This window comes from Podarcis melisellensis (assembly GCF_964234715.1).
Source record: "Podarcis melisellensis genome assembly, chromosome: 1".
Lineage (NCBI taxonomy): Eukaryota > Metazoa > Chordata > Lepidosauria > Squamata > Lacertidae > Podarcis > Podarcis melisellensis.
This window is the reverse complement of record NC_138528.1, coordinates 17,066,183-17,092,726: the sequence shown is the minus strand read 5'-3', so window position 1 is coordinate 17,092,726 and position 26,544 is coordinate 17,066,183. Positions and strand designations below refer to the sequence as shown.

General features: G+C 45.4%; 1 protein-coding gene and 1 long non-coding RNA gene across 2 annotated transcripts in view; one reads left to right on the top strand and one right to left on the bottom strand.

The window, feature by feature from the left end:
• Positions 1 to 26,544, top strand: part of EML1 (EMAP like 1) — a 128,797-nt gene that overhangs the window by 39,951 nt on the left and 62,302 nt on the right. The window lies entirely within an intron of this gene.
• LOC309373077 lies at positions 5,219 to 26,443 on the bottom strand. Its single transcript, XR_014169777.1, has 4 exons — positions 26,402 to 26,443; positions 24,380 to 24,509; positions 6,920 to 7,078; positions 5,219 to 5,593 (listed from the first exon to the last, which is right to left on the bottom strand). It is a non-coding gene; the product is annotated as an uncharacterized lncRNA (long non-coding RNA).

Here is a 26,544-nt window from a genome sequence, read left to right as displayed (position 1 = left end):
AATGAAGCTCCCAGTTTGCACTAGAGTTTCGTGTTGCCGGGCAACAGTCCTGACGGCTGGTCATTTTGAGTTGGAGGAATACTTGTATAATCATATTGATGCCAAAGGGGCTCCGTTGTACCTTCTGCCACCAAACCCCATGGGAGGTGGGATCAGACAGCTTCCCTTGGCGACAGGCTCATGAAAAGGCCACACCAGGGAGTGCGGAACTTAAGCTGGAAAAGCAGTTGGGGGGGGGAGTACGGCTCAGCCTCACCCATGGGATATGAACCAAAAAAAGAGAAGAGACAGTTGCGCCATTCCAGTGCAGGAAGTGTTTCTTGGGTGAGAGATAAAGCACGGTTTTGATTGTAGGAGATTGTACTTTGTTGTTGTTGTTGTTTAGTTGTTTAGTCATGTCCGACTCTTTGTGACCCCATGGACCAGAGCACGCCAGGCACTCTTGTCTTCCGCTGCCTCCTACAGTTTGGTCAAACTCATGCTGGTAGCTTCGAGAACACTGTCCAACCATCTCGTCCTCTGTCATCCCCTTCTCCTTGTGCCCTCCATCTTTCCCAACATCAGGGTCTTTCCCAAGGAGTCTTCTCTTCTCATGAGGTGGCCAAAGTATTGGAGCCCAGAGCCCAGAATCCCAGCCCTACCTGGAGATGCCAGGCATTGAATTTGGGACCTTCTGCATGCCAAGCAGGTGTTCTACCACTGACCTATGACCCTTCAGGGGATTCCGCAACTCCTGAAAATTGCATGAATGCTTTTTGTGTGTGTATGTTGTGTGTCTCAAGGCCATGATGTATTTTGCTGCTGTGGAATTACATTTCCCTTACATGTCCCCAATAAAGGTAAAGGTAAAGGGACCCCTGACCGTTAGGTCTAGTCGTGACCACTCTGGGGTTGCGGCGCTCATCTCGCTTTATTGGCCGTGGGAGCTGGTGTACAGCTTCCGGGTCATGTGGACAGCATGACTAAACCGCTTCTGGCAAACCAGAGCAGCGCACGGAAACGCCGTTTACCTTCCCGCCAGAGCGGTACCTATTTATCTACTTGCACTTTGACGTGCTTTCAAACTGCTAGGTTGGCAGGAGCAGGGACCAAGCAACAGGAGCTCACCCGTCGCGGGGATTCGAACCGCTGATGTTCTGATCGGCAAGTCCCAGGCTCTGTGGTTTAACCCACAGCGCCACCCGCGTATATGCCTGCTTTTCCTGCTCTTGTTATATTTGTGTATGTTCTAATTGTTGGTTTTAGAAGTTTGGGTGTGAGGTCCCCCCTCTTTGTTTCCTAAGTTGCCTTGAGTGCCTTGGAACTGGGTGACTGTTATTTTCTAAGCAGATCACTTTGTACTATTGGGTCACCCCCAGTTAAAAGGATCTCAGGGAGGTCTCAGGGCTGGGAAACACCTCTTCCTGAGACCTTGCAGAATCACTGTCAGTCAGAGAGGAGACAGTCCTAAGCCAGAACGGCTATTGACCTGATTTAATATAAGACAGTGTGCTAAGAGTGGCAAGAGTGCTGGACTAGGACCTGGGAGGAGTTGTTGTTTAGTCGTTTAGTCGTGTCCGACTCTTCCTGACCCCATGGACCAGAGCACACCAGGCACTCCTGTCTTCCACTGCCTCCTGCAGCTCGGTCAAATTCATATCAATAGTTTCGAGAACACTGTCCAACCATCTCGTCCTCTGTCGTCCCCTTCTCCTTGTGCCCTCCATCTTTCCCAACATCAAGGTCCTTTCCAGGGAGTCTTCTCATGGGGTGGCCAAAGTATTGGAGCCTCAGCTTCAGGATCTGTCCTTCCAGTGAGCACTCAGGGCTGATTTCCTTCAGAATGGATAGGTTTGATCTTCTTGCAGTCCATGGGACTCTCAAGAGTCTCCTCCAGCACCATAATTCAAAAGCATCCATTCTTGGCGATCAGCCTTCTTTATGGTCCAGCTCTCACTTCCATACATCACTACTGGGAAAACCATAGCTTTAACTGTATGGATTTTTGTCAGCAAGGTGATGTCTCTGCTTTTTAAGATGCTGTCTAGGTTTGTCATCACTTTTCTCCCAAGAAGCAGGTGTCTTTTAATTTCATGACTGCAGTGATCATGGAGCCCAAGAAGGTAAAATCTGTCACTGCCTCCATTTCTTCCCCTTCTATTTGGCCGGATGCGATGGGACCAGTGGCCATGATCTTAGTTTTATTGATGTTGAGCTTCAGACCATATTTTGCACCCTCCTCTTTCACCCTCATTAAGAGGTTCTTTAATTCCTCCTCACTTTCTGCCATCAAAGTTTTGTCATCTAGGACCAGGGAGATCAGGGTTCAAATCCTTGTTCAGCCATTAAACTCATTGGGTGACCTTGGGCCAGTCACTCAATCTCAGCTTAATCTACTTTACAGGGTTGTTGTCGTTGGGAGGAGGACTATGCATGCCACCTTGAGCTCCTTAGAACAGCGTTTCCCAACCTTGGGCCTCCAGCTGTTTTTGGACTACAACTCCCATCATCCCTAGCTAGCAAGACCAGTGGTCAGGGATGATGGGAATTGTAGTTCAAAAACAGCTGGAGGCCCAAGGTTGGGAAACACTGCCTTAGAAGAAAGGTGGTATAAAAATGGAATAGAATAAATAAATGAAATAAAAGGCAGCTGGACTAGGATATCGGACGTCTCTGAATTTGTGCATTGCTGTTGAAACATGCTGGTGTACAATTTGCCCAATGAGACTTTGAATGCTCTTTCTGTTCTTTCTGAATCATAGCCTCTTAATTCCTATACATCACAATATTTCCCCATTGCCATAGTGACTGCTTGGTAGAAAGGCAAAAAACTTTGAGTTGTGGCAGGCTTTCAGCACACCCAAGACCACCCGCCTCCCAAAGGCTGAAGCTTGGCTCCCATTATTTGTTTACATCATCAAGCTATTTATTGCTCCCATCACCTTCCTCAATGAGATCATTTAGTTAAGATGATGTTCTTTATTGGAGTAGCCTCAGCAAATTACAGAAGCATCTGTTTCTTTGGGGGAGGGGGGATTTCTCTTAGTTGCTGGAACAAAACTAGCCAAAGAAAATTTTGTCACCCGAGGAAATAACCTTGCTTCAATACACTACATTTAATAATAATTTTTTGCGGTTATGGTTTTCCCTCTTCTCCCTTGTCCTTTTCTTAAAAACAACAACTCCACAGAAAAATAATGAAGGTGACATATGCAGCTAAATATACAGAAATGAGAAAACAATATAAACAGATAGCAGGAATGACATGAAGCAATATGATGGTGCATGATCACACTGTTTTTCTTGTATTTATGAGTTTTGGCTGGCTTGATCACTGTGAATGTGTGGTCAGGGACAAAACTAAAATGTTAATTTTCACCTGCAGGGGGTAGGATCTGAAACAAATTATCTGCAAGGGAGGGGGCATGTGAAACACAGCAGTTTGGGGTTTGAATGGACAGAGAAAAATAGTACAGGAGAACTGAGAGTTATAGCTGGACTTAGCAGAAACCGAAGGTGCAGACTTGCATAGGTCTCTGGAAATCTATCTGCTGCTTTTTTCCCTTTCTTTTTAAAAAGCAAACTGGTTTATTGCAATAGGCTCTCCTCGTTTATATTTGCAAATGTAGCAAATACTTCAAAGGGACCGTAAGTCCCCAGTGTTTTCATCCTGAAGAAACTAAAGAACAATTAATTAATATATTATATTATAATAGTAATTATTCATTATCATCATCACTGAGTCGTTAATCATCTCAGGGGAGCACGTGAAAAACAGCAGTTTGGGCTTTGAATGGACAGAGAAAGATAGAACAGAACTGAACTTGCATCTAGATTTAGTGGAAACTGAAGGTGCAGATTTCTGGGCTGTCTGTCTGCTTTCCTTATTTGAAAGGAAACTGGTTTATTCCAATAGGCTCTGCTCATTTATATTGGTAAACCTAGCAAATGCTTTAAAGCAACTTTAAGTCTCCAGTGTTTTCATCCTAAAGAAATTATTATTATTATTATTATTATTATTATTATTACACACAACACTTTAATAATAATAATAATAATAACAACAACAACAACAACAACAACAATTCATTGTTGTCATCATTTATTTATTAGTAACTTTCTATACAAGAGGGACATGGGTGATGCTGTGGGTTAAACCACAGAGCCTAGGACTTGCCGATCAGAAGGTCAGCGGTTCGAATCCCTGCAACGGGGTGAGCTCCCGTTGCTCGGTCCCAGCTCCTGCCAACCTAGCAGTTCGAAAGCAGTCAAAGTGCAAGTAGATAAATAGGTACCGCTCCGGGGGGAAGGTAAACGGCTGTTCCGTGTGCTGCTCTGGTTCGCCAGAAGCGGCTTAGTCATGCTGGCCACATGACCCGGAAGCTATACGCCGGCTGCCTCGGCCAATAAAGCAAGATGAGCGCTGCAACCCCAGAGTCGGTCACGACTGGACCTAATGGTCAGGGGCCCCTTTACCCCTTCACCTTTAGCTTTCTATACAACTGCCTTAAGGATGATGTAGGAAAAGGTAGGGAGGAAAGACTGGGTGAAATCTGAATTGTTTCCCAAAGGGGTTCGGTTTTTGCAATGTTCCAAGTATTCACCACCCCCTCCCCCAAGGCCCAAAACAAGTCAAGATGGCAACAGTGGCTGATCCCAGAATCAAGGCCATGAATCCCTGGCAGGAAACTGATGTAATGCACATCATTTTCACAGAGGGGAAAGTGTCCTGGGGCAGGGGAAAGTACAGATGGAGCCAGAACCCTACACAATCGAGACAAGCACAACGTTGCCAGCAGTCTACCTTGATCCTGCTCACAAGCATTCGGGCAGGCGTGCTCCTACCTGCCAACGTCCCTCTTTGAATGCTTGCAATGATGTCATGATAAATAATTGCTCGGAAATAGCTGCTTGTATCCTCATCTTTGACTTTACCTGTTCCAAGGCTTCCTTTGAAGCGATAATCATTTTCATGCCTGACGGCTTCATATTCAGCTTCAATTCTCTTCAGGCTTTTTCTTTTTTTCTTTTTTTGCTTCAGCGGCTGCTTGTTTTACGTGCCCTCCCACCTCCTCAACCTGGGTTCTTGGCATTTCTGCCACTGCCGTCTAGGAATTTAATGCACAGTCTCTGCTCTCCCACTCTCTCCCTCCCTCCCTCTGGTTTGCTTGCCGATTTGTATTTATAATGCTTGCATTCATACTTCTCTGGAATCAATTCCAAGGGATCACACCTTCCCGACACCTGTTTGCAGATGATTATCCGCACTTGTGAAACATAGATGAGCAGGATATTTTCGGTAAGCTTCCTAATTTGGCTGCAGCCAAAGAGACAAGCAAAAGGTAGATGAGCTTGTTCTGTCGCCCGACTCCACCTAATTGTATCTTTTCCCCACAACGTCACACACTGTGACAATTGCAAATTGCGACTCACATTGGCCCTTTGTAATCATAAGACTTTGCTTTATTCCTCAGTCTTGGGTGGCAGCCAAGGGAAATGTAAAGCAGCAGAACTGTGAAACATGCCATTCACTGGAGTCTTCTGATGGGTGACCTCTTTGATACCCAGTGGTTGGCGAGCTGGGATGAGTGTCAAATTGGCACCATCCCCTCGTCTGAAAAAAAAGGGGCCTTTGCTTATTAAGCTGCTGATTTATGCTTCTGTTCATTGATGCACTGTTTGTTTGGTGCTAATTGTGTCGAGGCTAAGAAAACAATGGCCATTCTTCTGTGTTTGAAAATAGCATATGAAGGAACAAGAGACACTAGGAATGGGTCTGGGGCAGAAGTAAAATTCAGGTCATTAGGAGCCCTTACTGCTTGTTCCAGGCTCACACCAGTTTTGTGTGCAAGAGAGATGGAACGCCAGGAGAACACAGGAATAAACGACCCGCGTATTAGGGGTCACATTGGAAGGGCCTAAAATAGTCACTGCCTGTATACTCAAATGAAAAGGAAATATGTCATACAGGGGTTTTGTGCAGTGTTTTTTAAAAAACCTGACTGAAGTTTAGTTCATTATTTAAAAGAATAACGCCCGCTGCACCGGTGACAGAAGCGTTTGCAAATTCCCCACTGTCTCGCTGCGTTAATTCTGCTACCACCACCCCAGTTTACAAAGCAAATCCCTGATTACGCAGCAAGCAATATCCCGAAGAATGCAAATGTTTATTGTTAGCAAACACAAAAAGACCACTGTTCTTCTTTCTGCTTCAGTGGTTGTCAGGCAGATATCAGAAAGTCGGACACTTGCAGCATTCAGAATTGTCGTCATCATAGCAGAATTGTCGTCATAGACCTGAGAAGTTGTATACAGGCATACCTTGCTTTATTATGCTTGGCATTATTGCACTTCACAGGTATTGCTCCTTACAAGGCTGCGGGTGCAACTGCAGGCAGGCAGCCACTTCCAAGGGAAGGAAGCGCCCCACAAGTGACGCCCCTCTTCTGGCCATGGGAGAGCAGCTGGCTAGGGCTGGAGCTGGGTTTTCCCCCTCCTGCCCCTGCAGGCAGGGGGACCTGGCTTAATCGATGCAGGGTTTCCCAAACTGGGGTCTCCAGCTGTTTTGGGGCTGCAGTTCCCATCATCCCTGACCACTGGTCCTGCTAGCTAGGGATGGAGACCCTGGACTACAGTGCAGTGTACACATAACTTTTATATGCACTAGGAAACAACAACAACAACATGTGATTCACTTTATTGCAATATTTGTTTTATTGTGGTGGTCTGGAACCGAACCAAATATCTCCAGGGTCTGCCTGTATACCCTTCTCTGCCTTCTGCTCTGCCTACCTCCCAGTTTAACTAGGAAATTTTCCAGAACTAATTTCAGAATGGGAGCATATGCTGTTCACTGTAGTTTTCAGTTTGCGTCCTTTTTTCCACCCTCAGAGGTTCTCACCGCAAGGAGCACATATAATGCAATCTTAACCATACTCACAAGTAAGTCCTGTTGAATTCAGTGGGGTTAGGACAGCCGCCTTAGGTGCATCGCTAATAAACATCCAGACAAAAATGAATCCTGATAGGATTTCAGGAGCTGATTCTTTGTGTGTGTGTTGTTTTAGTGAATGCACCTGTGTTTCCTCGTGTAAGAAATCTGTATGGAAGAAAGAGGTGATCATTGCATATATTTCTGGCAGCTCAACTATTACAGCTCATAATCGCCCCCTCATCTTACTTAATCAGAGATTTCCAGCTTGGAGGAGGGAGGATGGCCACCTCCTTGCAACCCATCACCATAGCTGGAACCAGATGAAAGGAAGAAAGTGAGGAATCCATGGAGTGTTTCAGGGCTCAAGCTGGGGGAATAGATTTGGCTTTGAGCCAAGTTATTTCTCTCTTATTCTTATTTCGGAAGCCACTCAGCTTATTTCCAAGCCAACCTGTCAGAAACCAGGGTTCAGACTCACTGGACCAAATCCGATGATTCTTTAAAAAGTGGACAAACGAACGAGAAGACAAATTAGGATGGGAGAAACTTTCTTAGTCACGTTTGAATTTTTTGTTAATGCTCAAGTAGAAGATGGAACGGCTTCAGTTCATACTTTGAATCCAGGTTCCTTGATAGGAATTCGGTATCCGTAGGTGGAAAAGCTCATCATACCATTAAAATAAAAGAGCAAAAAGCAGTGTGGTTGTATATGCATGGATCACAAGAGCACATGTGGCTGAAGCTTTCTTTGTTGATGGTGACACAGCAGTCCCCACCGCTGAAACAAACTGCTGCTCAATTCCCGAACGCCTCTTTGGCAGCAAAGCCAGCTGTGGGACCAACATGAAACGAAGCTTTGGCTTGCGTGTGCATATTGCTTGGATTTCGGCCAAATTCGAGAAGACAGAGCGCCCCTTTGCCACATGTTAACCAACCTGGCTGCGCAAACAAAAGGCGGACAGAAATACATGAGAGGGTTAACTAATCCACATTAATTCGCCCTGCGAATGCATCCTGATGTGCGGAAGACTAATTGTAAGCCATGCTTATAATTGCAAAGGTATAAAAGAAGATGGCGGGCTTTGTGGCACTGTTAATTGCAAATAAGTGAATCCTTAAGGTGGGGCGCTCTAGCGGCTGTACCAGCACAACCCTAGAAAAGATGGCATGATGCAAGGAGGACAGGTAGGTTTCCCCAGCTTCCCAGGTGGGTACAAAGTGGCACAAATATCTAGGGTTCAAATGCTAGTGGGGAGAGGGAACTTGGTAAAAAATTTCAGGTGAAAATGATTAAAATCAAGGAAGGCAAAAAGCTGCTTCACACTGAGCTATACCATTGATTCACTCAGCTCAGAACTGTATTGTTTACACCAAGGTGAGGAACTTTTTGTCTGATTGCTTTCTTAGTACAGTGGTACCTCGGGTTAAGTACTTAATTTGTTCCGGAGGTCCGTTCTGAACCTGAAACTGTTCTTAACCTGAAGCACCACTTTAGCTAATGGGGTCTCCCACTGCTGCGCAATTTCTGTTCTCATCCTGAAGCAAAGTTCTTAACCCGAGGTACTATTTCTGGGTTAGCAGAGTCTGTAACCTGAAACGTATGTAACCCGAGGTACCACTGTACAGAAAGTATTGATCTGATGTGTAGAGATCTTTCCTATTCCAATTAATTCAAGAGGGTTCTGGAAGCTTCTCTGTGAAGGAAACAAGCAGAAGGTTCGTGATGTTTGGGTTATTCCTTCAGAGAAGCTGATTACAGCTGGTTTAAGCTGGTTCTGTTATCTCTTCAGTCAAGGTCATGGTGACTATAAAAGTAGGGCCAGAAGGAGCCTGGGTTTCACTCACCTCCTTCCTTCCTTCCTTCCTTCCTTCCTTCCTTCCGGTGTGGTGTTCTGCAAACAGTATGCTTAGTGTTAAGGTTTTGTTTTATTTTATTATAAGTACCGGACAGTAACTGTAAGTTTAAGTTAAGTCTGCTGCAACTGCATTTCCTATGGACAGTGCCAATCCTGAACATATTGGATTTGTGACCATTATGCTCATTTGCCTTCAGTAGCAGTAAAGCTCTGCTGGATGAAATACAATTGCCTCAGGTCTATTTTTGGGGAATCCTGCAACGTGTTTAAGTTTTTACTCTGCTAACTATACGTTGGAGTTCTGCTCTGGATCATATTGAGTAGAATTCCATGACACGTTTTGCAACCCAAGGACCTCATTCCCTCATGGGCAAGCATCCAAGGCCCACATGCAATGAGTGGGCAGAGCCAGAGTCACATCTGTTCCCTTAAAAGCAAGCAGAACGGCCTTGGACACTGTCTCCATTCCATACCCAAAGTGTCATACATTGTCTCAGAACACTGGTCTCAAGTCTCCATTCTGAGTGTAGGTATGACCTGTATTCCATCAACATCAACTGTTTTCAACTTACCACAAATGCCCGACAGGAGGGAACCAGCAGTAAATCAAACTGAGCAAGTTGGAGTTGACTCTTTCCTATCAAAAACAGGATCAGCACAGGGCTGTTAGGCCTAAGGTGCACAGCAACTCATCTCCAGTAGGTCTTGCCCCCATGAAGCAGTTGCTGAGACCGAAGGCCCCTGTCTCCTGACAATTGCCTTATTCCCTCCTCCCTAGGGCTTTCCCCAAGCAATCTGAGACTGTGTCTTCATGAAGTTAACTTCTCTTCCACCTGCCCTCTTCATCCCTCTCCTGGTTCTGGGAGAGCAGCAGGGAGGGCAGCTTGTTGCAGCAGGAGAAGACACTTGTGACTCTTCACCAGCCAAACTCATCTCTGCTTCTTGGGCTCTCTCCTCTCCAGCCTATGATTCTAGATGTCTCTCTGCCACAGATTTCCTCAGCTTACCAAACCCTGTTACCTCTTCAGCTTCCGACACCTCCTCTTCCCAATCTTCTTCCTCTGACTACTCATCATTCTCCCACCACCAGTCCCCTGGTGGCTCTGAGCCTTTTTCCCTTGGGAGTTCCCCATCTGGTTCCTCCCACCATTCCTCTGCATCCAACCAGTCCAAAGAGATGGCCCTTTCTTCACTTATACAACAGAGTGTGCATTGCTTTGAGGGTGAGCCATGATGAAGGCAGCTAGCTCTACCCTTGTTGTAGGCAAAAGGTAAAGGACCTCTGGATGGTTAAATTCAGTCAAAGGTGACTGGGTTTGCGGTGCTCATCTCACTTTCAGGCCAAGGGAGCCGGCGTTTGTCCACAGACAGCTTTCTGGGTCATGTGGCCAGCATGGCCAAACAGCTTCTGGCACAACGGAACACCGTGATGGAAACCAGAGTGCATGGAAATGCCATTTACCTTCCCGCCGCAGCGGTACCTATTTATCTACTTGCACTGGTGTGCTTTCGAACTGATAGGCTGGCAGGAGCTGGGACAGAGCAAGGGGAGCTCACCCCATCGTGGGGATTCAAACCGCCAACCTTCTGATCGGCAAGCCCAAGAGGCTCAATGGTTTAGACCACAGCGCCACCCGTGTCTCTCACCCCTGTTGTGTACTATTCTAAGCTCTCTAGAGGGAAGGAAAATATATAAATAATATTTAAATTAGGGATATGATGAAATGATGCTCGAATTATTTTTTAAAAAGTGCTCACACTGTTGCATTTTCTCACAGCTAACCAAGAAAATATTGGTTTCTTTCCTTCTGGATCCCTTCCAGTCGGGATTCAGGCCTCATCATGGGACTGAAACTGCCTTGGTCGCACTGGTTGATGATCTCCGGCGGGCTAGGGACAAAGGTGAGAGCTGTTTCCTAGTTCTGCTGGATCTCTCAGCGGCGTTTGATACCATCGACCATAACATCCTTCTGGACCGTCTTGAGGGGCTGGGAGCTGGGGGCACTGTCATACAGTGGTTCCGCTCCTTCCTCCTGGGCCGTGTTCAGAAAGTGGTGGTGGGGGATGAGTGTTCAGACCCCTGGGCTCTCACTTGTGGGGTGCCTCAGGGTTCTGTCCTCTCCCCCATGCTTTTCAACATCTACATGCAGCCGCTGGGAGAGATCATCAGGAGGTTTGGGCTGGGTGTTCATCAGTATGCAGATGATACCCAGCTCTACCTCTCCTTTAAATCAGAACCAGTGAGGGCAGTGAAGGTCCTGTGTGAGTGTCTGGAGGCGGTTGGAGGATGGATGGTGGCTAACAGATTGAGGTTGAATCCTGACAAGACAGAAGTACTGTTTCTGGGTCCTGAATGGGGTAACTGTGCCCCTGAAGGACCAGGTGCGCAGCCTGGGAGTCATTTTGGACTCACAGCTGTCCATGGAGGCACAGGTCAAATCTGTATCCAGGGCAGCTGTTTACCAGCTCCATCTGGTACGTAGGCTGAGACCCTATCTGCCTGCAGACTGTCTCGCCAGAGTGGTACATGCTCTGGTTATCTCCCGCTTCGACTACTGCAATGCGCTCTACGTGGGGCTACCTTTGAAGGTGACCCAGAAACTACAACTAATCCAGAATGCGGCAGCTAGACTGGTGACTGGAAGCGGCCGCCGAGACCATATAACACCGGTCTTGAAAGACCTACATTGGCTCCCAGTATGTTTCCGAGCACAATTCAAAGTGTTGGTACTGACCTTTAAAGCCCTAAACGGCCTCGGTCCAGTATATCTGAAGGAGCGTCTCCACCCCCATCCTTCTGCCCGGACACTGAGGTCCAGCTCCGAGGGCCTTCTGGCGGTTCCCTCACTGCGAGAGGCCAAGTTACAGGGAAGCAGGCAGAGGGCCTTTTCGGTAGTGGCGCCCGCCCTGTGGAACGCCCTCCCATCAGATGTCAAAGCGATAAACATCTACCTGACATTCAGAAGACATCTGAAGGCAGCCCTGTTCAGGGAAGTTTTTAATATGTGACATTTTAGTGTATCTTTTATCTTTGTTGGAAGCCACCCAGAGTGGCTGGGGAGACCCAGCCAGATGGACGGGGTACAAATATTATATTATTATTATTATTATTATTATTATTATTATTATTATTATTATTGCTTTGACAGTGCCTCTGCTTCAGCTTGCTTTTTCTTTGCTTTAACCACAAGCCATGGAAATGTCGAACCAAAGTTGCCACATTAAATAATGCATAAATCCAAGCAATTATGGAGAAGAATCATAAGCAGCAACTTTTAAATGCACATAGCAACAGATTTAAAAGGAAGAACATTCTTTTAGAGGCTGTACCTCAATTATAATCTACTACATGCAAGTCATAATGGATTTACTGTTGTTTCACAATTGCCTCGGCAAAAATTGCCTCAGCTGTGTCCATGGGAAGTTTTACCTGCAGGCAAAGAGAAGCGGAACAGCTAATAGCAGAAAGGAAGGCATCTCGTTGACACCAAGGGAATAGAAAGATAAGGCCTCAAGGTCCATTTACCTTGTCGTGTTTTCTGTGTGGCACAACAGCCGTGATTCATTTTGTGGTACAAGGCTGACATCATCCATTTCCCTGTGGTCGCTCTTGAGACATTCCATAATCCTGTGACAATGTTGTGGGTTGCCTTGATGGATGTTTCTGCCCACAGAAAGAGTCTCAAATATTCTGATTTCTCCAGTGTAGCTGGGAGCAGTTTAGAAGTTCTCCAACATAGCTGGAAATGCTTTGATGAAGTACCGTATCTGTACAATTCTTGTTAAGTGCTTGTACATTTCCAAGCACAATTCAAAGTGTTGGTGCTGACCTTTAAAGCCCTAAATGGCCTCAGACCTGTATACCTGAAGGAGCATCTCCACCCCCATCATTCTGGCCGAACACTGAGGTCCAGCGCCAAGGGCCTTCTGGCAATTCCCTCACTGTGAGAAGTGAGATTACAGGGAACCAAGCAGAGGGCCTTCTTAGTAGTGGCACCTGCCCTGTGAAACGCCCTCCCACCAGATATCAAGGAAATAAACAACTACCTGACATTTAGAAGACATCTTAAGGCCGCCCTGTTCAGGGAAGTTTTTAATGTTTGATGTTTTATCACTTTATTATTATTATTATTAATAATATTCTGTTGGGAGACACCCAGAGTGGCTGGGGAAACCCAGCTAGATGGGCAGGGTATAAATAATAAATTATTATAATATTATTATTATTATTACTAAGCAAAAACAGACATGCAAAATTCCAGATCTCTTGCTCAGGGGTGGGGAACCAATGGTTCTCCAGATGTTGTTGTACTCCCCAATGCTGATCGGCCCCAGCTAGCCAGACCAGTGGTCAGAGAAGATGGGAGTCCCTGTCCTTAGCTGATGTTCATTGACTATGGTTAGCCCTGGTGCATTGCAAGTAAACACAATTCTGAATTCTAAGTTTCCGTGAGAAAATAACCCTCATACTACAATACCAACGGCCTCTCATTCTTCAGCACAAATGATAGCTTGCTCTCACCGGGTGGATAATTTACAGCATATAAATGTATCCACGCGGTATTATTTATTGGCACTGATTGCTAATTTAACCAAACGTGCAGCTGTTCCCCGGAGATGGCCCTATTTACCTTAATTGCATTGTGCCCTAATGAGAAAATTATTTTACAGTAACCTCAGGAAGCTGCAAAGTGGCACACGCTGGCTAGTCATAACCCTTTATATTGAGCTTGCGGGGCCTGCTTGCCAGGTGGGCAGAGAAATCCTGCGCTCACATTAGTCCAGGGGTAGAGATATGGGGAACGCCAAAGTGTGATCAGCCCTAGAAGGGGATGGGGGGAAAAACACCCCACCAGCAGCAGAAGATATTAGCAAAGTGCTATAAAAACAACACGAACACCGTTAGAATCTCTGGAAACGCAGTCAGGGACTGTAATGGCACCCGCTTGCTGCCCTCACACAGAGGGAAGCCTCTCTATTAAAAATACACAAAGTGGAGAACAACATTTAAAAAATGAATGCAATGAAAGAGAAACTGCAGAACCAGACAAAAAGAGCCAGATCTCCCCAAATATGGTGTTAACTGATGACTCCCCCCAAAGAACACTGGGAAGTGTAGTTTGTTAAGGGTGCTGGGGAAAGTAGCTCTATTAAGGTAAACTACATTTCCCAGGATTATTGGGGGGATAATGTGGTTTAAATGTATGGCATGTATATGGCCTAACTAAAATGAATACATATTCACACTGCTACATCTGGTTCCCTCACCTTCCTGTGTTGTCTCAATGCTAAGTTTTAGACCAGGCATAGGCAAACTCAGCCCTCCAGATGTTTGGGGACTACAATTCCCATAATCCCTGACCATTGTTAGCTAGGGATGATGGGAGTTGTAGTCCCAAAACATCTGGAGGGCTGAGTTTGCCTATGCCTGTTTTAGACTGTAAATTCCATAGGGTGAGGACCTGTTCTTTTGTACTTTGGTGTCACACCTGTTGATGGTGCCAGCTTTCGTACGCTTACCTGTCGCTGGTGAGACTCTTCCATAATTGTGGCACTGCCGCCGTCAAATCCTTACTGTGCATTTTGAATGGGTGGCACTCAGAACAGCACCTCCTTGGCTGATCTCCGAGTCCAACTAGATGACTATTTACAAACCAAAGCAGGAGCAGCTTTGTCAAGAGTTGCTGTCAAGAGTTCATAAAGGAGCCTGGCTTGAATACATTAAAATATATATTTTGCAGTTCCCACAGGTCCTCCCTTATTTACAGGAATGGTTGCATTTTATCAGATAGGCAGTGGAGCACCAGGTATGTAGATATATTGCCATATGCCTTTGTATCTAATTTGTTTCGGAGTAGCTATGGTAATAATGAAAGATATGAATCTAACTCGGAATGAATTACTTTGAAAATGCTGAATAACAGTACAGCTCGTCTGAGACACTTGCTCTAGACAGACTGTTTTTAAGTTGAACGCTCAAGGAAATGCTTGCTGAACCTAGTTGTTTTTACTCTGAAGTAAGTCCAGTGTTCAAGTAAGTGTGGACAGGAGCGCAGCAATTTGACGTCCCCTTACTCAACTCTCTTTGAACTCAGTGGAACTAATTTCTGTGTAAACATGTGTAGGGCTGGCTGGGTTTGGTCTGTTTCTCATGCTGCTAAAGGCTAGCGATGAAATTTACGGCTAGGGATGGATGTGAAATTTCATTTAAAAGGAAACCTACCTAATTCAAAAGGCTGATTTTGATTCCTTGAAAAGATAACACTATGGCCCCCTTTGATCAATGGATAGAACATATGATAACCCTTGCAACATACGAACAGATTGCTTTTAGATGCAGATCGTGTATGGATAAATAGAACAATATTTGGTATGCATTTATAAAAAATATAATGACTTGTCAAAATAATAATATTGCTCATATACCCATATTTCGTATTGTAGCACAGTTTTAGGCACTTTTTTGTATTTGTTTTTAATTTTGCATTTCCTTCACTTTATTTCTATACTGAAAAATTTCATATATATATATATATATATATATATATATATATATATATATATATATATATATATATAAACCCCATCCAATTCACACTGTCCAAAACACAATGCAAACTGAAACATGTGCATCCTTTGGCGTCTGAAGCTCTCCAAATTTTGGATTGCAGTTCTGCAATCAAGTTAGGTGTACAAAAATGCACGTACAAAATGTGTGCATATAATGTATCTATAAATAAAAATAACATCCTATGCAAAAATGCAGTACAGTGGTACCTCTGGTTACAGACTTAATTCGTTCCAGAGGTCCGTTCTGAAGCTGAAACCATTCTTATCCTGAGGCGCGCTTTCGCTAATGGGACCTCCCGCTGTGCGCGCGCCTATGGATCATGATTTCCATTCGCATCCTGGGGCAAAGTTTGCAACCAGGAGCAGCTACTTCTGGATTAGCGGAGCTCATAATCTGAAGTGCTTGTAACCAGAAGCGTTCGTAACCAAAGGTACCACTGTATATTAAGGGAAACCAGCACTAAAATGCTGATAAATTTCCATGAGGACTTGAAAAAGAAAACTTATGTTTGATTGTGGAGAACTAAAAGATCAAAAGGAGGAGAAATAGTGAGAAACTGAGATTGACAGATTAATCCATCCCCGTTTGAGATTAGCCCAGCTCAAAAGGTAGTGATTCGTAATCAATTCTGGGTTTGAGCTGCAAACTTCATAAAGTTTACTACTGTGTAGATAGGTCCATAAGGCCTCCACTTCCTGCATGTCTTCCTCCCCACACCTTACAAATGGACCTTGAGCTGCTTTGGAGGCCCTAGCAGGAAAGCATAGCTATCATAAACTGTAGTTTCTTTCTACCTGGGATCCTCAAGCTCTTCAGGATGGAGTGAAGTGGGAAAGACTTGCCATGCCAACCAGTTCAGCTGAATTGAACCTGGAAATCCATGTGATAACAGGTACCGTAGCCAAACAGTAGTTCTTGGATCCAGTATGTCTTCTCCCATTGAGCTAAGAGTAGCTTTTAGGGGGTGATTTATATTGGGGAAATAGCACAGCGGGGAAGATTCATCCTGCACTGCAGTCCTGAGCCAATCCTACCCTGCTGCTTTTATCTTTTGGAATCCCGCCTGCCTTGAGGGACTTCTTTCCTTCTTGTGTCTCAGCCTGGCTTCAAACCTGGGTATGCATATAAATTTTCACAAACCACATATTCATCTAAAATATTGCAAGGCAGCACACAACTTTAAAAAAACCCAGTCAAAAACATATTTAAAAAACCAAGAATGTCAGATACATCCGTAAAAGCCAATCGACAAGGAATCTCAGGTTTGAAAGGCCTGTCTGAATATTAGTTCCCAGAAGATGTCAAAAAGCGAACAGGAGCGGCCCCTACTGAACCTCTATTGGCAAGGAGTTCCACAGGACAGGGCCTGCTACGCTGCTGAGGGCCAGATGAACCTCGGAGGCATGTGGGATTGCCACAAGTGCCCCATCACTGAGAATGCTTCAGTGCAGGGTTGGGGAGCCTGAAAATGTTCTTGGATTACTGCTGCTATCGTCCTTGACCACTGGTCATGCTGGCTGGGGCTGATGGGAGTTGGAGTCCAACAACATCTGGAGGGCCACAGATTCCACACACCTGCTTTAGTGGTCAGGTTGGGTGTTCTTTATAAGTCAGCAGGACCACCCCCCTCCTCCCCGTTGATTCTTTTAGCCCTCTCGTTGGCTACATCATGCGCCCTGCCCAGTGATATCATTGATAATTTTGTTGTTGTTGTTGTTGTTTAGTCGTTTAGTCATGTCCGACTCTTCGTGACCCCATGGACCAGAGCACGCCAGGCACTCCTGTCTTCCACTGCCTCCCGCAGTTTGGTCAAACTCATGCTGGTAGCTTCGAGAACACTGTCCAACCATCTCGTCCTCTGTCGTCCCCTTCTCCTTGTGCCCTCCATCTTTACCAACATCAGGGTCTTTTCCAGGGAGTCTTCTCTTCTCATGAGGTGGCCAAAGTATTGAAGTCTCAGCTTCAGGATCTGTCCTTCCAGTGAGCACTCAGGGCTGATTTCCTTAAGAATGGATAGGTTTGATCTTCTTGCAGTCCATGGGACTCTCAAGAGTCTCCTCCAGCACCATAATTCAAAATCATCAATTCTTCGGCAATCAGCCTTCTTTATGGTCCAGCTTTCACATTGATAATTTTAGCAGCTGCCAAAATTGGTGAGAGAATTGGGATTTTAAAACAAAACACAAAACCACACCATTCCTAAATGTAGGCATATGAGCCACCCAGAATCTTTTGATTTTTGGTTTCAAATGGATTTTTTTGCGGGAAACTTGTTATGAATGACACGATGATGTTTGTTGCATTGACTTCCAGGTATTTAAGCATTTTAAAAGATGTAATTTGCACTTGCAGCTTCATAACGGCGCACAATGGAACTCCTTGCTCTTGAACTAAAATTACATATTTGTCGCAATTTCGTGTTACAATGCCTGTGGGGGATCCCAGAGATATGAATTACCATGCTTTTGATGTGGAAATGCTAAAGTGTATCTTTTGATACGCAGTACATAGTAGTTTTGTTAATCAGTCATCTTGCAACAAGGTTAGGGATAATGAGGGAATATGGGGAACAGCACACTCTATATCCAAATGCTCTTAACACCGAATTATGAAGGGGGTGGGGTGGGAGAAAAAATCCCTTTGCCTTAAAATCAGAATCAATTATGCGCTCGCATTAAGCTATGGAGACAATTCTTAATCATATTGTACCAGACTTTGCAGAAGCTCTTTGAATGGAGAGAGAGTGCCTGGGCATTGTTTGCATTCTGATCCTTCGCGCTGAAAAAGTTTTAAGCTATGACATTTAACCACTTATGTGTATACCTCAGAGGTTTCAACAAGACATGTTCATATTGCTCTATTCATAAAGCTTTCAACATACCATAGTTACAAAGCAGAGTTTCTCAGAATGGTTTTCCTCAGAGATACAGTGGTACCTCGGGTTAAGAACTTAATTCGTTCTGGAGGTCCGTTCTTAACCTGAAACTGTCCTTAACCTGAGGTACCACTTTAGCTAATGGGGCCTCCCACTGCTGCTGCGCGACCGCCGTGCGATTTCTGTTCTCATCCTGAAGCAAAGTTCTTAACCTGAGGTACTACTTCTGGGTTAGCAGAGTCCGTAACCTGAAGCGCCTGTAACCTGAAGCGTCTGTAACCCAAGGTACCACTGTAATGTCACATTTTCTATAATTCCAAGGCATATGTTTACAGTCAGGTGGCTTCCAATTCTCTCTACTTCCTCACCCCCACTTAACTAATTTGGGCTTGTACAAATCTATCAGCTATGTCATTTACTGAACAATGGGTTACCCAAGGCTGTTTCAGTGATCTTTCCCTAGTTCTGAAAGATCCATTAAAGATGCTTTCAAATCTATCATACTGCTGTGCGCACTTGTGAGCAAATCATTTCTTCTTCTTCTTCTTCTTCTTCTTCTTCTTCTTCTTCTTCTTCTTCTTCTTCTTCTTTTCATTTTGTGCTTCACTAGCCTAACAAGATTGTAATGCATCAAGCAATTCATGCAATGCAATTATCCGACTGTTTCCCCTTTCCCTAGCCTTTGGTCCCTGAATATAATAGCATCATGGACCTGCATTCAGAGACTTAAACCTAAATCATCCTGGCCCAAACCATGGCACTGACTTGCACAATGCACAGAAGTTCTCCTCTACGGAAGATTTCTGAAATAATTGGCTAAATCCCCACCACCACACACACATTGGCCAATGGTATAAGCCTTTAAGTGAACACTATTATTCTGTAGTTGTTGTTTTTAAGGTGGCCAGCTGGAAGTCCACAGGCCAAATCTGACCCTGGAGACAATTCTATCTGGTGACCTTATCAAATTTGAATCAAGGTACAGTGAAAGAAAAAAGACTCATGGAAAACAGAAAAAAAGTTTCAAAAGTTCTAAGCAATAGAGGTTCTCCCCATTTACAGTGCAATTCTTTACATTTCTACTTTGCCTCCCGCTGAGTTCAATGTGATTTACTGGCGCTATGGGTTAAACCACAGAGCCTAGGACTTGCCGATCAGAAGGTCGGCGGTTCGAATTCCCGCGATGGGGTGAGCTCCCATTGCTCGGTCCCTGCTCCTGCCAACCTAGCAGTTCGAAAGCACGTCAAAGTGCAAGTAGATAAATAGGTACCGCTCCGGTGGGAAGGTAAACGGCATTTCTGTGTGCTGCTCTGGCTCGCCAGAAGTGGCTTAGTCATGCTGGCCACATGACCCGGAAACTGTACGCTGGCTCCCTCGGCCAATAAAGCAAGATGAGCGTCGTAACCCCAGAGTCGGTCACGACTGGACCTAATGGTCAGGGGTCCCTTTACCTTTACCTTAAGTGTGTAAAGGATTGCAACCTTAATGTCGCCATTTCATTTTGCATGCAACATCTCCTATACGAGTCTTTTTTTAACCTTTGGCCCTCAGATGTTCCAGGACTACAACTCCCATAATCTGGAGTCAGTTTAGCCAATGATCAGGGAAGATGGGCGGAATAGCCCAGCAACACCTGAGGACCTGAAGAACAAATAAGTGTGCACACTTATTTGCACGCAATACTATGTTGTGGTATATTTAATCTTATTAAATGCATTTATATCCCCACTTCCCCTGAGCTCAAAGTTGCCTATCCAAGCAGGCTTCCATTAATATACTTATCAGACCTGAATTTGTTAGCTTCTGCAAGGAAGTTGCATCATGTGCCTTCAAACCGCCCACTGGGCCCACATGAAAGTCAAACATTTGTGAGATACCACCCAATTCTAGTTCCAAACCTGTTCTGGTGTATAGATTAGCAGCCTTTGAGAATACAGGTCAGCTACATCTTCTCCTCCAGTCTGAGCTGATTCTGTGTTGCACCATTCTGCCTCTCCTACTTTTCAGAATATGATGGGAAAAGCCTGTTTATTAGCAAAACTGCTGTAACCCTGGAATTCTACTGTGCTTGATCGCGGCAAGAGGGCATCTTTTACTAAAATGGTAATGTTTCTCGATGCAATGATTCATTAACCTCTCGCTGCAGTAGGATCTCCACTGGTACACACAGAAATTGTTTTGTCATCAAAATCAGACATGATAATGAGATTTTCATGGATTTATACAAAAAGTGTTTGACATCTTAATGAAGTATAGATTACACGTGCATTGACATCTCACCAAGAGTGCTGTAATTATATTAAATCTTACTCTACTTAGTGGGAAATTATCCTACTTAACCATTTTGCAAGAGATAGAAAAATATCACCCCAATTCAGCTCTAGCAGTTTTAAAAAGATTTGTGTACATCGTACCAGGATGTGAACAGGGACGTGTGTTCAGATGTGCATTCCATTGAAATAAATTAAGTGAAGGCATCCACGTTCAGAAGCACATTCAATTTGCACAAGTGGTTTCAGCACCAGCCAGGAAGGCACCTTTTGCACAGATACCTCCTTAGCTGCACTGGGGAGATATTTAAAACCAGAAGGCCAAAACGAGCAGCTTTGTTTTCCATTAAGAGATTGATGACTGTATATTAAAAGCAACAGAAGAAATTACAGCCCCTAACATCCTTGCAGTATGTATCATTTTATAACTACCCTGTCATACTTTAGCTTTTGTCATCTATGGCCGGCATCCAAACCATGTCACTGAGCAAATCTGCAGAACTGTGAATTATGCGTTTTTGTTAAGATGACATTGCTTTGACAAAAAGTTGTATGAATGACTTTTATTGGATTGTCAAATGAACGTTGGGGAAATTGGGGAGCACTTGTTTGTTCTTGCAAGTACTGCAGTCCGCAAAGCTCAGAAAGCTGGACTGAATAAGCAGTGATCTAAAATACAGTAAATATCACATTCACTTGTACACTTTCTGTCCTAATCCTGAATATTTGTGCCAGCAAATCTTCCAGCATCTCTGGCATGTTTTAGCAGTGCCAAGGCAACATCTTATTTTGCAAAAGCATCCTGGCACTGTTTCGGTGTAGCAGTTCACTCTAAAAACATATTTGCTGAAGTTAGGGTTGCAAGCTCTGGTGTGCGGGGTCAAGGAGAGGAGTCACTGCAAAGCTGAGAAGGGAAGCTGGGGGTCCAGGGGGTGGAGCTGGACCTAATAGGATGGGCTGTTGCTGGAGCACAACCTGGAGGGTCAGGGAAAAGCCAGTATGAGAGTTTATTGCAGGCGCAGGAGGAACTTTGAGCCTCTCTTGTGCTATTAAAGCCACATGTGACTATTGTTAATGCAGGCGGGAATGCACAAATAAATCTAATGCACATTGTCACCTATGTTTGTTTTGCATTCATGTTACAGATAAAGTGAAAGGCTCAAAACAGCTTATGGGTGAAAATGCTCAGAGTCTTGAGACGAAGGGTTTCACTTCCAGGGTAATCGCCACTGCCTCTCTGTTGTTGTCATGCTTGCGCAAGATGGAATTTCTTCTATAAATCAGCCAGCTGGTCTCTATCTGCATGCAGCTGTTTGTTTCCCAAATGGCCTACCTTCCTCCTCTGAGAAACTAGGGTATTGCTTGCTTCCCTGCTTCACCAGGTGTCTTTCAGGACAAATAGTTCACAAACTGCCATAATAATAAAGTGATGATACATTTTTGAGCGCTTTGGACTTTTAGGAGTTGGAAGGCAAAGCTGTGAGCTCCTGAGAGGCATCCGAAGGTTGTGGGTTCACACTTCACTGTATTCATAGATTATTTCTGAGTAGCTATGGTTAAGATTGCATGTGCATTGCCCCTACATGTGCAACTGCTTTGGTTTTTGCCTAGTCGTAGTCTGTGTAACATAGGGAGGAACTTTTTATTATTATAAAGAAACCCAGACCTTCTGCCAGTGCTTTTACATGAGATCTCAGTAGTCTCTGTAGTTGTATTTAGACATTTCCAAGAACAAATCTAGCCTGCTCCCGGTCTTGCATGTTTCCCCCTTCCCTCTCCAATGTAGCAGTGAGACAGGAAGTTTCCAGTTTAGACTAACAGTAGTTTAGCATGCCATCAAAGCCCTAAACTGTGGCTAATTTTAACTACAGCTAGTAAGAACAAGCTACTGTCATAACCTAAGGTTTGATGTTGGCGCCTCTACTAACCGTAGTTAAGATTAATCACAGTTAGTCTGAGTTCAGATAAAATGGTTATAAAAAATAGAAGCGACTTCTTGCAAGTTTTCTGCACCCAAATTCTGTGTATGTCAGTAACAGCCCAAAAGCTATTTGAACAGAAACTAGTTTCCTACTAGCACAAATTATCCAGGGCATAATAGACTACAGATATATTATGTTTAATGGGACGCGGGTGGCGCTGTGGGTTAAAGCCTCAGCGCCTAGGGCTTGCCGATCGAAAGGTCGGCGGTTCGAATCCCCGAGGCGGGGTGCGCTCCCGCTGCTCAGTCCCAGCGCCTGCCAACCTAGCAGTTCGAAAGCACCCTCGGGTGCAAGTAGATAAATAGGGACCGCTTTCTAGCGGGAAGGTAAACGGCGTTTCCGTGTGCAGCTCTGGCTCGCCAGAGCAGCGATGTCACGCTGGCCACGTGACCCGGAAGTGTCTGCGGACAGCGCTGGCCCCTGGCCTCTTGAGTGAGATGGGCGCACAACCCCAGAGTCTGGCAAGACTGGCCCGTACGGGCAGGGGTACCTTTACCTTTATATTATGTTTGTTAATCAGCTTCCTGTGCTACTACTGTATAGTCTTGTTTGGGAGTTCATATAACATGATCCCTATTGCATTAGGGAATCCCTGCACGGAGATTCCCTGCATAATTTAGAACTCTGCACAGTCAGGAGGATCCAGAGGAGGAGACTGATGGGGCCAAATGACCCTGCTCTTCCTTTTATGCAATAGGAATTGTGTGAGCTAAAAGCACCTGAACAGGGCATGTTTTCATGGGAAATGTGAAGCAAGAAAAGCTGTTTCTGCATTTCACATATAAAGGCACAAGGGTTTTGTCACCCACAGTTACATTTGATATTTTGGAGACTCTTGCTTTAAATAAGAAATGTTAGGGATTGCTGTACTTTGGTTGTACAGCTCCAAGTCTCTCATCTAAATTGAAGCAAGAATTCTTGGCTGCATCCCCTCTTTTCATTAAAAACAATTGCCTGAGGGCTGTAATCCAGCCCTGGGACTAAGCCCAGTTTTAGGTCACTTATGCTGGCCTAAGTGCGTTGTTGATTCAGCAACACAGTGCCTTCCAAGTATGGTGACTGCACGGTATCTTCTGATGAGATAAAACTAAGACAAAGTCAGTAGTTCATTTTGTCATATACTAGAGACATGAGGACTCAAGCTGTACCCTCTGATGCAGAACCTTGTCCTTTAACCTTAGGGACATTGGTGCCCATTACGGTAAGTAAAGGTAAAGGGACCCCTGACCATTAGGTCCAGTTGTGACCGACTCTGGGGTTGCAGCGCTCATCTTGCTTTATTGGCCGAGGAGGCCGGCGTACAGCTTCCGGGTCATGTGGCCAGCATGACTAAGCCGCTTCTGGCGAACCAGAACAGCGCACAGAAATGCCTATTTATCTACTTGCACTTTGACGTGCTTTCAAACTGCTAGGTTGGCAGGAGCAGGGACTGAGCAACGGGAGCTCACCCCGTTGTGGGGATCTGAGCCAACGACCTGCTGATCAGCAAGTCCTAGGCTCTATGGTTTAACCCACAGCGCCACCTGCGTCCCGCCCATTAGTAAGAGGAAAAGGTTTAGCACGTGCTCAGAAGCTATCTTTTTTACGCCGTATGTTCCAGGACTGATATATATCATTCAAAACAGGGCATGGCGTTTGCTGTGCCTAAGCTATATACGGTAGCTCATCTGAACTTCATAACAGAACCACACCTTTCTGCTTTACATTACTGTGGAATTAAACTTCCATCCTTTCGTTTCTCTGTCCACATTCTTGTGGACTAGAACCCGCACTCCACAGACCCGTTGTACAGTGAAAGAGTAAAATAGCTTCACTGGTTTACTACCACTCTTGCATCAAAAGGTGTGGTTCAAGTGTGTGTCCTGATATCGAATAAACCTTAAGGCTGAGACGCAATACTGCACACACTTACCTGGGAGGAAGCCCCACTGAATTACATGGGTTTATTGCTGGATAAATGTACCACACATGTGCTTAAACTGTGTACACGTTGCTGGCTTAAAACGCTGTTATGTCATTCTTTTCCTTACTTCGGATAGAAGCTGGTGATAGGGGAAAGCACATTAAAAAGCAGTATTTTGTAAGAAATGACAGGTTAGATACAGGACAGATATGTATTATGGCTGATATGTACACCACTTCGCAAACCACAAATGGGATCTCACTGGATGCAGAATAAACAGGCTTTTGCACATTGACCGAAGCTATGCAGCCAATCTTATGCATACTGCTTAATGAGGCTTATTGCAATTTTTTAGGGATCCCCTTTCCCCTTATAATAGGCAGAATCAAACTTTGGAAGGGGAAAAAAACTCATCAGAAGTACTTTCATCTTTGTGCGTGGTACAATAAATAAATTGCAGAATTCTTTTCTAAGTGAATAGGCAGTTTTATATTTTCTTGCAAATAAATAACCCACTCCGTTTTTGCTCCCTTTTCTTCAGCCTCACGCCCCTCAGACCACTCCCCTCGGTAGCTGCAGATGCCATTACCAATATCAACTAAGGCTGTTATTCCTAGACACGCCTACTCGGGAGTAAGGCCCACTGAACTCAGCGGCGCTAACTTGCAAATAAGCATACTTGAGGTTGGATTGTATATCTGCAACCCTAGACGCGTTTACTTTGGAGCAAGACTCACTGTCTCAGCTGAGGTTTACTTAAGAGTAAATACGCAAGTAATTGATCACCGGCTGAATAGCGTTTTTAAAATCCATGCCAGCCAAGCACCCCTCAACTCCACCCATTCCCCAGATCTATTTGTTCGGCTCTTCCTTCGGCAAATCTCTTTCCTCCTTTCACTTTCCTTCCTACTGGACTTCGCTCGGCCCTTCGGCGCCTCCCCATCCTCTCGCCCCCTTCTTCGCTCCAGATCCTCCCTCCCATGCCTGTATCTTGAAAGCGGGGTTGCAAATCACTTGCCCCGCGCGGCTGGCGGGGTCGAAGGGAGGAGCCGCTCGGCTGAGGCTGAGCTCGATCGGGCCAAGGAGGGCGCGGCCAAAAAATGGGCTGTTCCTATTTCCTATAAGGAGGCCAGGATTTCTTTGGGAGGGAAGTCCGTGCATGTTGGAACCTACGTTTGCCGTTCTGGAAGTGCTACTCCTCGACGACATAAGAAGTGCGCGTGTGATGATGGTGCGAAAAGGCACTCTGCGCATGCTTGGGAGCGCGGTTTTCATTTTTCAGCGCGATTTCACGCCGGCTCAGAGCAATTAGCGCAGGCTGCAAAGCTGAGTCGAATCCACACGCAGTCAGTACTCGTGGGATTATCGCGCGTCGTCCCTTGCTCTTGGCAGCCCAGGCTGGATCGTGACCCGTCTGGCAAAGTTGGAAAGTGCTTCCAAAAGCACAGCTGCGTAGGCTTCCCGGGTAATTCATGGAAGCCGGGCCCGTTCACACGAGCCCAAGACACGGCACGTGTCTTGGGCTCGTGTGAACGGGCCTGGCTTCCCCCGCCCTTAATCCCTGAGATAGAGAGCTGCCAACCTATTACGACTCCCACCGTCGGTTTCATCCCCGGCGACTTTTACGGGGCAGAGGAAAAGAAAAACGGAGAAAACCTCCTTGCCCAGCCACGCATGCATTTTTCCCCACCAGCCTCCAAAAAAACACCGCCTTTTGGCCATTACCGGCCTTACCAATGCCCCCCCCCCAACCATGGTTTGGAGGGAAGCCCTCCTCCTCCTCCACGCGCGCTCGGGGCTCCCTTTCCTTCGGCGTCATTCCAGAGTGATGAATGGGTCGCGCGAGCGAGGCGGCGTCTTCCTCTCCCCAGCGCCCCCATGCTCACCCCAAACAGCACCTCCCCAAAGGATGCGACCCCAAACCACAACAGGAGCGCATCCCCCACCCCTCAATCAATAAAAATACATAGCAAACTGAGGTTTTGCGCCCCCCCCCCCAAAATCCTGGCTACGCCCTTGCCTCCCCGCCACCTTTTATTTTAGGTGGTCCCAAATTTCGGAAAGCAGCGAGGAGGCTAAAAGCTCCCTAGACTGGAGAGAGTAAAAGCGCGTTCTTAAATATATACATATTAAAATTTCAGAGGAAAGCCGGCCGCCTGCCCCATCCTCTCTCT